This window comes from Hevea brasiliensis, chromosome 12 (genome assembly GCF_030052815.1).
Source record: "Hevea brasiliensis isolate MT/VB/25A 57/8 chromosome 12, ASM3005281v1, whole genome shotgun sequence".
NCBI lineage: Eukaryota > Viridiplantae > Streptophyta > Magnoliopsida > Malpighiales > Euphorbiaceae > Hevea > Hevea brasiliensis.
Window position 1 is genome coordinate 31441830 of NC_079504.1, and position 14597 is coordinate 31456426.

Here is a 14597-nt window from a genome sequence, read left to right on the forward strand (position 1 = left end):
AACTTGAAATTCAAAATTTGAAGAATTCAAACGTATCAAATGCCCTAGTATACCTAACAAGATTGGTTTGGATAGTTTGGCATGCCAATAGGGTTCAGTTAGCAGTACTGCACATGGTAATATGCCATTCTGTGATTTTATGGCATTTAGCCATTCTGACCTTGCAATGTGAGTTGGCCTTGTGCGATGTTATCTGACTTATTAGGCATTACTGTTGCACACCGGAGATGCATATGTGACCGATGGTGTGACGGCGAGGTACTAGATACCCGGTGCGGTTTACGTTTATCCATCCGATCATCTAGTATAGGTTACTTGGGCAACCAAATGAATGAAAATGGACAAAGTTAAAGAAATAAATGAATATAACAGACACAAAACAAATAAGACATATACATTCAATGCATATCTATTTTCTGATATTTTCTTTTATTTTATTATTGCACCACTAAGCATTATTGCTTAGCGCGTTGCTTTTACCACGCGTAGGTTCTGGAGATACTGATCGTGAGCCCAGTAGACCGCAGACTGGGTGAGTCCATCCTGCAGCTCTGCACAGTGTCCATGTCACCTCAACTTCTACAGTGCATTGGTAGGACACTAGGTGTCATTTTGGTATTTTGTAACTAAATTTTCATTTTCTCATATGTAGTTGAACTTATGAAATGTATTTTGATGATCATGTAAATAATGAGAATTGTGTTTGTAAATGGAAAAGAGAATGTTTATTTGTGATTTATACTTAGTTATCACATGTGATGAATGATTGAGAAATGAATGGTTGGAAAATATTGAGATTTTGATATTGGAGTTTGAGATGATTGAATATAATCATAGGAAGTGTTTTTCACAGGTTCCGAAGAACTGTTTTCTCCATTTTTAGCCGGTACTCTGCCGGATTTTCTATAAAATTTTCGGAACCTAAAATAAATTATAATTTCGATAAATGGCTTAAATAAATTATATTTCATAAATTACATTCAAAACCATGACAAAAATTAATTAAGGTAAAATAGAATGTGCCGGTACACCGTGTGACATTGCTTACTCGGATATACTGTACACGGGTAAGGGGTGTCACATAATTTTCAAACTTTGGTTGAATCTCTCAGTCTGTTCATCAGATTGAGGATAATAAGTTGTACTTAGAGCCTAAGTAGTCCCCATTCCTCTAAAAAGATCCTGCAAAATAGGCTTGTAAATACTTTATTATTGTCAGATACAATCACTTGTGGAATGCCATGCAACTTCTCCACATTATCCAAGAAAATTTTAGCAATGTTAGAGGTTGAAAAAGGATGTGCTAAGGGCAAAAAATGTGCATATTTGCTGAATCTGCACATTACCATTAAAATGGCATCTTATCCTTTAGACTTAGGTAAACTCTCAATAAAGTCTATATATTTTTGTTGCCAGGCTTGAGTAGGGATAGAGAGAGTCTGTAATAAACCAGGATATACACAATGCGTAGAATTGCATGTAGCACATACATCACAGTTTGGAGCCCACTCCATAACATCCTTTAACATTCCAGGCTAGTGGAAATGTCTCTTCAACCTAGTATGTGTATTATGAATACCAAAATGTCCTCCCATAGGAGATTTATGGTACAATTACAACAACTGCCTCTTAAGATTAGTGGAAGCTCCAACCACCCTTTTACCCTTATAGAGAAGCACCTCATTTTTCAAGAGATAACTTGGATGAGCATCTGATTTGAGGGACAAGTGCAGCTCAGAAACCTTCTCATCATTCATCCAAGTTGGAGCAACAGCTGATTGCATGGAGTGAAGAGAAGCAACAAAAGCTTGCCTTCTTTCAAGTCTTCTTGGAAGACCATCAACAACTATATTTTTGTCCCTTTTCTATATGAAATTTTATAGTCAAGACCTAGCAATTTAGAAATTCTCCTATATTGCACATGGTGTGCAATCTCTACTAAAGCAAAAATTTGATGCTTTCACGATCAATTTTAATGAAGAGCTAACCTTGCTTTAAATAATGTCTCCATTTTAAGACTGCAACTATTATAGTCGACAACTCTTTCTCATAAACTGAAAAGGACTTACTCTTGGGGCCAAAAGTCTTTGAAATATAGTATATTGGATGGCCTTGTTATTGCAACAAAACAACCATACTCTAATTATTGGCATCTGTGTCAACCACAAATGGTTTGTTAAAATTTAGCAAAGCAAGCATAGGTGGTTCTGCCATTTCTCTTCTCAAGTGATCAAAGGCTTGCTGAGCTTCATCAGTCCATTGAAATGCCTTTGTTTTCAACATAGCAGTTAATGGTCTACTAATAATCCCATAGTTCCTTGCAAATTTTCTATAATAGTCTGTTAACCCCAAAACACTCTTTGATTCTTTAACTGGATTAGGGACTTGCCAACCTCATCATAGCTTACACCTTTTTAGGGTTAGTAGATACCCCTTGACCTATAATAATATGTCCTAAATACTCAATCTCAATTTCACCAAATGAACACTTAGATCTTTTAGCAAATAGTTGCTGGGCTTGCAAGATCTTAAACGCTTTTTCTAAATGGTGTAAGTGGGAGTCCATATCCTTGATGTGCACCAAAATATCATCAAAAAAATACAAGAATAGACTTCCTTAAATGAGGTTGACAAAAATAATTCACCAATGCCTACAAAGGCATTGGTCAACCCAAATGGCATCACTTTGAATTCAAAGTGGCCATGATGTGTTTTGAAAGTTTTCTTGGAAATGTCCGCAAGCTCCATTATGATTTGATGGTGCTTTGCTCTTAAATCAAATTTTGAAAAGTATTTAGCACCATGAAATTCATCCAATAAAATCATCTATTATTGGAATTGGAAATTTGTCTTTCACTGTCAAGTCATTTAATTTTTTGTAATCTATACAAAACTTCCATGTCCCATCCTTCTTTTTCACCAAAAGCACTAGGGAAAAGTAGGGGTTGGTACTAGGTTGAATGATGGAAGAGTCAAGCATTTTAGATATTAGCTTCTTAATCTCTACTTTTTGATAACAGGGATATCTATAGGGCCTAATGTTGAATGGTTATGCTGAGGGTTAAAGGGGAATTGCATAATTATGGTTTCTAAATGGGGGTAGTTGTTTAGGCTCTTCAAATACACACTTATTCTTCTACAATAATAACTCCAATTTATCATTCATAGAAGAATGCCTAACAAAATTTTGAGTAATTACTAGACACTATTGAATACAAAATAGGGAGGAATGAGAGTTCACCCTCTTCTTATCAAATTTACTGTCAGATTGCCATAAGGTTGAATGCCTATATTCCTCTCCAATACCTTGCAACTCCACTTCTTTCCCATCCTTAGTAAATGAAATCTTAGAAGTTTTGAAGTAAAAAAGTATAGGGTTGAAACTCCTTAGCCAACCAACTACCATAATCATGTCAAATCCTCCCAACTCCAGTATTCCCAAATCAAAACTAAAGTTATAAGATTGCATCTTCCATTTAAATTGAGAACATTTGTAACCACACTTCAATTTTCTACCATCAGTGACTATTAAAGAAGTCATAAGAATATTCACCAATTCAATTCTCAATTCCTTGGTAATTTTTCTATCAATAAAACTACTAATAGTGCCATTGTTAATCAATATTACCAATTGCCTATTCTTGTAAAATCTGAACACCTTGATTGTATCAACTCCTTGACTTCCTTCCACTACATGTATAGATAATACAGCTTCCTCATTCCTTCCTAAGTTTTCTATTTGCTCAGCTACTTCATGCCAAACATCTGCTCCTATATCTTTTTCTTCCTAGTATTATGTACAACGGCCAGCATTTTGGGTTTACATTAATGGCTTGGAAAATATTTATCTCCAGATTTGAAACAGGGCTTAGGTTGATTTCTAAGTGGAAGATTAGTTTGAGCAAGTGTTTGAGTTGGTTTGGTTGCTTTAATAGAGATAGTATTTAAAGGTTAGTTCACTGAAGCACTACTACCTACAGGGTCACTTTTGGCAGTAGAGAAGTTGGATTTGTTCAAGGTATTAGTAATTGGGGGTTTAGGTGGACAATGATAGGTCTGGTAAGGTTTAAAAAACTGGTAAGTGGTATTATAATAGCTAATGACACTAGAATTGGCATTGGTAGATCTGGTTATAGGTTTGACTCCCTTCATATTCTCAATTAATTTCTCTTGCAATCTTACTAACTCTACTGCCATGGCAAAAGTAACAGGTTTCATCATTCTCACCATCAACCTTATTTCATCTTTCAATCCCAATAAATCAATACAAGAAATAGGGTTCTCTTAATTCTAGCATAAGCCTTTCCATCCTAATTCCCAAATTTTCAAACCCATCCTGATATTCTTTTATAGATCTCTCTTGTTTTAACTTCATAAATTCCTTTACAATATCTTCTAGCCCTTAATCCCTAAATCTTCCACAAATGGCTTTCTCAAAATCTTCCTAAGAATGATCTCCACCCCTATTCCAATTATGAAACCAAGCATCTAACCTATCAACTAAAAACATATTGGTTATAGTCAATCTTTGGTCTGCTGGTACTTTTTATACTTCAATGTACTTAACACATTTCCTCACCCAAGCCCTATGCTCATTGCCATCAAAAGTAACTAACTCAATTTTAGGCAAAATTTTATAATTAACTCTAATGGTCAAGAAGGTTGCAGGGACTTCTTTGGGTATTGGCAATAGCCCTCTTTCCTCAGTGCCAATAGCCTTACTTCCCACATTCTCAGTTCTATTCCCTTCCCCCTCATTATTACAAGATCTTTTGCCTTTATCTACCATGAAATTGATCATGCAGGATTGCAATTCCTCCAAGATCACATTGTTATCCTTTGAAGTCTACCTCACTTCTTCCTCAAACTCCCTTAACTCCTCCTAATTCCTTTTGGTGCTTTCTTGTAGATTCCTGACTTATTCCTTAAGCTTTATAATTTTCACCATCTCGTAAATGATGACCACAAATATAGTCATCTTTTTGACCTTCAATTTCACACCCTACCCCTCTGTAAGGCATGACATGATCCCGTAGTATACCTAATAAATTACCAACTTCGTCTACTGATAACCCATTAAATACACTACAAGGGATTTTAAAACCTTTCTTACTTCTTTTTACAGTGGTGAGCACTATTTACAGGTGTTAAAAAAATTTTTTTTAAACTGAAGTGAAATAGCTAACACATTTGAAGAAATAATAATTTCTGTAAAAATTTTGGCAGAGTGCCATTTGTATTTTGAATAAAGCAGTTCTTCAAAAACCTGTAAAAAACACTTCAAAATATTTCTCAATCTCAAACTCCAACATTTAATCAACACAATATGTTTCTCAACTTAAAACCACAATAATTTTTCAATATTTCCAAAGGCTGAGATAAAAGAAATATAGTACAAATTTTACAAGTCCAAAATAATTTACAATTTATTTTACAACTTCAATGTACAGTTTTAATTTACAACTGCTCAAAACCAAGAACACTATATACATACAGTGATCATACATTATAATTCAAAATGCAAAATATGGTATACTCAATATACCCGATGATCTCTCACTGAAGCACTAGCAGCCTAGTCTGCTGCCTTGTCAGTCTGTCTACCTGCGACAGCAATGAAAAGCTATCACTGAGTAAAATTTACTCAGTGGTGCACAATAACAATTTGAAATGGGATATATAAATCTTTTATTGACAATTCACAAATCAAATGATTCACAATTCCATTTCACAATTTACAAAGTTCATATAACTCAAATTTGATCAAATAATTGAGTAACACAGTTTTGCCAACCAATAACACAATTTGATCAAATAACTGAACAATATAGTTTTGCCAATCAATAACACAATTTGATCAAATAATTGAATAACACAGTTTTACCCATCAATAACACAATTTGATCAAATAACTGAAGAATACAGTGCTGCCAATTGATAACACAATTTAGGCCATGACACAATTTTTCCACACATGCTGTGTTGTATACCACGACAAGACACACTCACCCTAATAATCGAAATCAATGAGGGAGGAAGCTAGTTAAATAATGAGTACTCATCCACACTCACCTCAGACTGACAAGTCAAAGAGGGAGGAATATAGTGTACTTATCAGAGCACTTGCAGGCGTTACGTATCGCCATCCCTGCAAGCTCCTGGGTTCACGCGTGAGAGTTCCCAAGAATCGTAGGCGTTACGTATAGCCGTCCCTACTTTGCTCCGATACCACTAAACACAATTTATCTCAAAATTTCCATCTATAAAGTAGGCAACACAATAATTTTCAAATAATATTTCCAAAACCAAAACAATAAAAAATTATTCATAACTCATTTCTCCAAATAAATTTGCTAGTAAAAGCAGTGAATATAAAAGTATTGTGCACGGACACAATTTAAAACTATAATGTTCAATTAAATTTTTAAGTAGAAAATGAGAAGTCAAAATTATTGTGCACAAACACAATTTAAAATAATAACATACAAATAATTATAATTTATTTCAATTGAAACACACAATTTAAAACAATAACATACAAATAATTATAATTTATTTCAATTGAAAAATTCAAAAGAAATAACTATTGTGCTCAAACACAATTTAAAACAATAACATACAAATAATCATAATTTATTTCAATCGAAAAATTCAAAAGAAATAACTATTGTGCACAAACCTCTGATAACTGTCTCTTAGCTCTGACTCAGTGTTTCCTTCCCTTTCCCTGAGTCTTTGCTAACTGAAACACACAATTTGAAGTATTTCAGTACTCATTTAAACTGTCTCTAAGAATAAGGTTCAATAATTAATTTATCAAATTCTATTATTTCCTTAGTAAACCTAAGATGTCGACCCTCGATGCAGTCTAGGTGAATTAGGTTTCAATGTTACGAATATGTCACATTTTATAGCCTTTTAGTGTTGGTACATGTTACCCAATTCATTTCCATGTATAGTGCACTTTAGTGCAATTTGTCGGATTCCGGTATACTAATTTGACCTAACCGGATGACCTAGTTCCCTTGGTTTTCGGGTTTCGGTCAAAACTACAAACTTGTAGATCTATGTCTTATTGCACGCGGGGTAAAATTTCAGGTCATTCTGAGTTTACTAGACCAAGTAATGGTCATTTTACTATTGCTGGTCAAAGTGCATCAAAATTGGTCACTTTAGGTCATTTTAGGTCATTTTAGGTTCGGCCAGTTTTTGAACCTGAACTTGTGCAAGCTATTTGACTTGCTTATGGTCATTTCTGAGCTTTGGTGTCTTCATAAGACTTGTAGATATATGTCTCAACTATTCATGGTAAAACTTTCAGGTCAATTGGACCTGTTTTGAGTGAGTTATGGCCAAAACACTAGCTGCTGCCCAAATGGTCAATTTTCAGGCCTTAAATGCACTAATCCGGATTTGGTCATTTTTCATGTTACCTTACAAGCAGAATTTTAATAAGCTTCCTTCATGAAAGTTGGCACTTTTTATGCCTAGTTTCACCTCCAATTGGTTTCATACCAATTGGAGCCACACACTTAAGGTTCTAGGCCAAAATGCACACTGCCCTATTGCACATTATCCATCACTCATCAAAGGATGCATTTAACACTTACCAATTTACACATTCATGTCATTTCTGTTTTGTACCATAACCTAAACACATTTCACAACACATTTTTGGTCACTTTGGCAGCTTATAACTACACTCAATATGCACCTTATAGTACAGAATTTACCAAGTCCAATTTACACACAATTTAACTACATAATATGGCTCATTTACATGTCCAAACTCAAACCCTCATACACATACACAAGCTGCCATAACAAGTACCACAATTCGACAATAATATTCCATAAACCAAACCATGAAACAACATTTTTATGGTCCACAATTCAAGCTGCCTATTCATACATCTCACTCAATTAACTTCCAAGCTCCCAAAATTAAGTATACATTCACATATACATCTAATATACATCACCCAATTTATTCTTACACACATAAACACTTAATCAACCATTTAATCTACCATTTACAAGCAAGGATAAATTGTTCTTATGGAGTTTCCATGGCTGCCAAAAATAAACATCTCCCTTAATACATCAATCTCCAAAAATCTCTCCACAATTCAAGTACCCATAACATCCTCACAAACTTTAATGAAGCAATAATAAAAAACACATACTTACCACTTTGGAAACTCTTCAAAACCTCTCCAAAACTTGGTCTTCTTGTTGCCTATCTACTGCCCAAGGTGTATGGACAACTTTTAATGAAGGGAAGTGGAGAGAAAGAAGCTTGGATCACACTTGCATGGAGCTCCAAAACCATGCGGCAATGGAGTTTTTCCTTTCTCCATTTTCGGCTAGCTCTCCAAGGTTGAAGAAGAAGATGAATCTGCTGTCCAAATGCAGATTAAGTGGTCCACTTTAGTGAGTTAGTGGAGCACTATTGTAAATTTAATGTTTATTTAATCATAACCTTCCTTATTCCCACATTAAGCTCCTAACTTTAGCTATTTATATTAGGTACCACTAATTTAATTTTTCATGACATTTTCCAAGTGTAATATCACTTATTTTTAATGGACATTTAGGTCAAAAGACAACTCGGGGTGTCAAATGACCACAATGCCCCTGTTCGGGTTGCATTCCCGATTTTTCGGTAACACCGAGTTTTGTCGTTTTCTCGATTTCTCACTTTTCTTTGTACTAATTAATTAATTTTTCTTTGATATTTCTAATGGTATTATACTTCAATAGACATTTATTTAAGTCCTAAAAATATTTTTCAGGGTTCCCCGCGGTCCAGGGCTAGTCAACGGTCCACGCCGCGACTTCCCGGTGCGGTCACCCATCGCTAGGGTTCTCGGCTCGTTTAACTTGGTTACATTTCATTGCTATTATTTTTCCTTTATTTTTCTTGTCTTTTCTTTTCTTGTATTTCATTATTTTATGTCTCCTCACTCATATCTAAGTGTAGTTCTAGGCATCCTAACTGTCCGGACAACATTGGTCACAGGAACAGTAGAACGCACTACCGAACATAGGGGTGTTACAATTTTCCCCCCCTTAAAATAAATTTCGTACGTGAAATTTTACCCAATAGCCATCTTACAGTAGTCATACGTTTATTTTCTCCTTTCTATATGATCGTGTAATCTTCTTTCCCTCGAATTTGTATAAGACTTTTAACAATCTAATACAACATTTAATTTGTTTGTATAACACCAATCTTCTCTTACTATTGTGCTGTCTAATATTTCGATTCATGTTAGAATGATTTATCTAGTCATTGGTCCTCTGACCATTCTAGTCAATAGTCTTCCTCACATTCGTAACATTTCTTTGTTATATCTGAATCAATTGTTCAAATTTCTACTTCCACAACTCTTTTTATCTTTTAATATTCTATAACTTACTTCATTTTGTACTAAACTATAACCTTTCGATTTTTTAACTTTTGAGTTTTAAATCCCTAAGTAGGATTTTTAAACTTATTTCTAATAATTAAATTCTGTCCTAGCATAACTATACCAAAATAGATGCCATTGGCAACTATTCTCATCTTGGTGTATTATTGAGTAGTACGTAGCTCTACACAATAATCTCAAGTCAGTACTGTAATCTGCAGCTTACAGTACAAACATCAAGAACATTGCATAGTTACTACGGTACATCCCAATAGATCAAATTTTCCGATATTTTATCCTTTTCGAATTTACTGATATTCGAATCTTATTCTGATTACAATATCCATTAACAATTACTAACAGTAACATCCTTACCCTCATCTAGAGCAATTCTATTACTGTAACTTACTTTTACGTCCTCTTGCCTTACATTAAGTAGGCTTGCCGTTTAGCTTTATAATTTATGGTGTGTTAAAAAATACTTGTAGCTGATAAACTCTTTCAAAACTAATTTCACTTATTATCACAATCCTTATCTTAAAGGACTAATCACTAATGCATCAAAATTTATTCCCCTATAAAGGAATAACAAAAGAACATATAATTCTAACACTAACATAAAAGTATGCAGATTCCAGGTCAAACAATACATAAACGAAGAGTGCCATTCTTCTTCTTAACAAACAATACTGGCGCTCCCCATGGTGACACACTAGGGCGGATGAAGCCCTTTTCAAGTAGTTCTTGCAACTGTATCTTCAATTCCTTCAACTCTGCTGGTGCCATTCTATATGGTGTTATGGAGATTGGATCCACACCAGGCATAACATTAATTTCAAACTGCACCTCTCTTTCCGGAGGTAATCCTGGCAATTCATTAGGAAACACATCTGGAAAGTCATATACTGTAAGGATGTCCCTCAATGCTGGACTCCCCACTTGGGTGTCTACCACATGTGCCAAGTATGCTTCACACCCCTTTCTGATCATTTTTCTAGCTAGTGTAGCCAAAATGACATTTGATGACAATAACTGCCTCTCCCATGTATTACCACATCACTATACTAAGGGAGACCAAAAGTGACTATCTTCAATCTACAGTCAATCATGGCGTGATGCCTGGCTAACCAATCCATGCCCAAGATGATATCATAATCTCTGAAGGGCATTTCAATGAGATCAGATAGAAAAGTGTGTCCTTGGATCACCAAAGGACAATCCCTATACATTCTATTAACCCTAACCTCTTGTCCTAACGGACTGGTTATTAGCACCTCAAAGTTTTTTTTTTTTTTTTGTATATGGAACAACAATGCAATCAATAATGCTAGCACTCACATAAGAATGGGTAGAACTCGGATCAAATAACACAAACACATCTTGATTAAAAGTTGAGAAGGTACCAGCCACAACATCAGATGTCTCGACTTCTTCTCTCTGTCTCATTACGTAGACTCTGACTGGAGCACTGTCTTGCTCTGATTGTTTCACTGTGCCTTGGCTGCCTGCTGGGTTACCTCTACACTTGCCTTTACCTTTGCTGGGTGGTTGTGAACCTCTGGTGACAGGGCTCTGAACTAACCCTTCAGCAGTAGTAGGAGGTGGTCCAACTCTACGGGCACTGGTGCAGTCCTTGGCAAAGTGTCCTATGCCTCCACAGTTATAATAGGCTCCTATGACCTTGTAGCATACCCCACCATGATTTTCACCACAAGTTTCACATTGGCAGGGAGGGTAGGAACTTCTAGTTGTTCGACGACTGGACCTTGGTGGTCTCTGCCTTGATGATCCACCTCTGTTATATCCCTGAGCTCCGGGCTCCTCAAATTCTTTTCTCTTCCTCAAATTACTGCTTGACCTCTGACCCATAGGTTTCTCCCTCTTCTCTATTTCATGTTGCCCTTGTGGGGGTTGGAGTGCAGACTTGGGCTTGGGTGTGATTATCACCATTTGTTGAAAGAAAGTGGCCATTTGTCGGGCTATTTGTGCAAGAATTTATACCCAGAAATCGTACAGTCGAGCCTTCGACACTTTGTGGAGCTGGGGCCTCAACTTGTACCTCGCCTCTATCGATTGATCGATCGAGCGATCACCCTCTTCCATAGTCAATTCGAGGATCTTAGACCTCCTGAATAATTAACACAAGGAGATTTCCTCCCGTTAGTGCATATTTATAATGTAATGTACTGTATGTATCAAACAATGACATTGAGCAGTTGTACTATGAAGAAAGAATATTCAAATTATAGGTGAAAACAGAATTTAAAACCTGGCTCTGATACCACTTAAACATGTCACACCCTACCCCTCTGTAAGGTGTAGGAATTACCAACAAATTACCTAATGAATTACCAACTTCGTCTACTGATAACCTATTAAATACACTACAAGGGATTTTAAAACTTTTCTTACTTCTTTTTATAGTGGTGAGCACTATTTACAGGTATTAAAAAAAATTTTTTTAAACTGAAGTGAAACAGCTAACACATTTGAAGAAATAATAATTTCTGTAAAAATTTTGACAGAGTGCCATTTGTATTTTGAATAAAGCAGTTCTTCAAAAACCTGTAAAAAGCACTTCAATATATTTCTCAATCTCAAACTCCAACATTTAATCAACACAATATGTTTCTTAACTCAAAATCACAATAAGTTTTCAATATTTCCAAAGGCTGAGGTAAAAGAAATATAGTACAAATTTTACAAGCCCAAAATAATTTACAATTTATTTTACAACTTCAATGTACAGTTTTAATTTACAACTGCTCAAAACCAAGAATACTATATACATACAGTGATCATACATTATAATTCAAAATGAAAAATATGGTATACTCAATATACCCGATGATCTCTCACTGAAGCACTAGCAGCCTAGTCTGCTGCCCTGTCAGTCTGTCTACCTACGACAGCAATGAAAAGCTATTGCTGAGTAAAATTTACTCAGTGGTGCACAATAACAATTTGAAATGCGATATATAAATCTTTTATTAACAATTCACAAATCAAATGATTCACAATTCCATTTCACAATTTACAAAGTTCATATAACACAAATTTGATCAAATAACTGAGTAACACAGTTTTGCCAACCAATAACACAATTTGATCAAATAACTAAACAATACAGTTTTGCCAATCAATAACACAATTTGATCAAATAATTGAATAACATAGTTTTACCCATCAATAACACAATTTGATCAAATAACTGAAGAATACAGTGTTGCTAATCGATAACACAATTTAGGCCATGACACAATTTTTCCACACATGCCGTGTTGTACACCACGACAAGACACACTCACCCCAATAATCGAAATCAATGAGGGAGGAAGCTAGCTAAATAATGAGTACTCATCCACACTCACCTCAGACTGACAAGTCAAAGAGGGAGGAATATAGTGTACTTATTAGAGCACTTGCAGGCATTACGTATCGCCATCCTTGCAAGCTCCTGGGTTCACGCGTGAGAGTTCCCAAGAATCGTAGGCGTTACGTATCGCCGTCCTTACTTTGCTCTGATACCACTAAACACAATTTATCTCAAAATTTCCATTTATAAAGTAGGCAACACAATAATTTCCAAATAATGTTCCCAAAACCAAAACAATCAAAAATTATTCATAACTCATTTCTCTAAATAAATTTGCTAGTAAAAGTAGTGAATATAAAAGTATTGTGCACGGACACAATTTAAAAGTATAATATTCAATTATATTTTTAAGTAGAAAATGAGAAGTCAAAATTATTGTGCACAAACACAATTTAAAACAATAACATACAAATAATCAAAATTTATTTCAATTGAAAAATTCAAAAGAAATAACTATTGTGCACAAACCTCTGATAACTGTCTCTTGGCTCTGACTCAGTGTTTCCTTCCCTTTTCCTGAGTCTTTACTAACTGAAATACACAATTTGAAGTGTTTCAGTACTCATTTAAACTGTCTCTAAGAATAAGGTTCAATAATTAATTTATCGAATTCTATTATTTCCTTAGTCAACCTAAGATGTCGACCCTCGATGCAGTCTAGGTGAATTAGGTTTCAATGTTACCAATATGTCACATTTTATAGCCTTTTAGTGTTGGTACATGTTACCCAATTCATTTCCATATATAGTGCACTTTAGTGCAATTTGTCAGATTCCGATATACTAATTTGACCTAACTGGATGACCTAGTTCCCTTTGTTTTCGGGTTTTGGTCAAAACTACAAACTTGTAGATCTATGTCTTATTGCACGCGGGGCAAAATTTCAGGTCATTCTGAGTTTACTAGACCAAGTTATGGTCATTTTACTATTGCTAGTCAAAGTGCATCAAAATTGGTCACTTTAGGTCATTTTAGGTCATTTTAGGTTCGGCCAGTTTTTGGACCCGAACTTGTGCAAGCTATTTGACTTGCTTATGGTCATTTTTGGGCTTTGGTGTCCTCATAAGACTTGTAGATATATGTCTCAACTATTCATGGTAAAAATTTCAGGTCAATTGGACTTGTTCTGAGTGAGTTATGGCCAAAACACTAACTGCTGCCCAAATGGTCAATTTTCAAGCCTTAAATGCACTAATTCGGATTTGGTCATTTTTCAAGTTACCTTACAAGCAGAATTTTGGTAAGCTTCCTTCATGAAAGTTGGCACTTTTTGTGCCTAGTTTCACCTCCAATTGGTTTCATACCAATTGGAGCCACACACTTAAGGTTCTAGGCCAAAACACACACTGCCCTATTGCACATTGTCCATCACTCATCAAAGGATGCATTTAACACTTACCAATTTACACATTCATGCCATTTCTGTTTTGTACCATAACCTAAACACATTTCACAACACATTTTTGGTCACTTTGGCAGCTTATAACCACACTCAATATACACCTTATAGTATAGAATTTACCAAGTCCAATTTACACACAATTTAACTACATAATATGGCTCATTTACATGTCCAAACTCAAACCCTCATACACATACACAAGCTGCCATAACAAGTACCACAATTCGACAATAATATTCCATAAACCAAACCATCAAACAACATTTTTATGGTCCATAATTCAAGCTACCGATTCATACATCTCACTCAATTAACTTCCAAGCTCCCAAAATCAAGTATACATTCACATATACATCTAATATACATCACCCAATTTATTCTTACACACATAAACACTTAATCAACC